This window comes from Sinocyclocheilus rhinocerous, unplaced genomic scaffold (genome assembly GCF_001515625.1).
Source record: "Sinocyclocheilus rhinocerous isolate Xijiao unplaced genomic scaffold, SAMN03320098_v1.1 scaffold88, whole genome shotgun sequence".
NCBI lineage: Eukaryota > Metazoa > Chordata > Actinopteri > Cypriniformes > Cyprinidae > Sinocyclocheilus > Sinocyclocheilus rhinocerous.
Window position 1 is genome coordinate 83,412 of NW_015652292.1, and position 972 is coordinate 84,383.

Genomic DNA, 972 nt, shown 5'->3' on the forward strand with positions numbered 1-972 from the left:
GAAAGAGAGAGAGAGAGAGAGAGAGAGAGAGAGAGGTTTGAGGCTGCGCATGCCTGATGGTTGCTGTGGCACAATTACATACACACTGCATGCAATTATCTCTTTTACTGTATTCTATGTAAAACACTTTGAATTACCATTGTATTCGAAATGTGCTATAAATCAGCTCGTCTTGTTTGATCACTATCGTTTTTGCAATTTCACAATTCAATGCATTTTTTATTTTTGAAATGAGTATACTGATTCAAAATGTAAAAATACCATTTGGTTCCATCAAGGTTGTGCACAATGCAAAAATGAATTAAGAAATGCATTTTAACTTCAAATTCAATTCCTGAAAATGTTAGCAGAATTTAAATGGAATTAAATTAATATAATTGCTGTAAGTGTAGGATTTTGGTGGCAAAATGAAATGACTGTTAATTGGTCTGACAGATCTGTTCTACATATCATGGAATACATGTTTGTATTCCTGCATAATTAATTATACAATTATTCATGTCTTTTTCACACATGTTGGACTAATGAAATTCCTTTGCTACATGACATTGTCAAATTTCATTGAATCATAATTTATTACATTTCTGTTTGTGGCCAGTTCAGTTCAATTTCAAATTCATGAATCAAAAGACAGCCACTTTGTAAAATTGAGTTTATTTTTCTCATGTTTTGATGAAGTGTCATGAATCAATGCAAACATAATGTCTCTTTTATTAATTTTGTATAGTATAATACTGAAATTAAGTGTGAGATAACAGCATAAATGTAGGCAGCAATGATTACATTCGGGATCCTGACTGATCTTTTTATTTATTTTTGAAAGAGACTGGTTTTGAGAACTTTGCTTAACCATCTGTGTGTGTGTGTGTGTGTGTGTGTGTGTGTGTATATATATATATATATAGTTTTTTTATTTAGTTTTAATTACTTTTTCTTATTTGTAAGTCACTTTGGATAAAAGCGTCTGCTAAA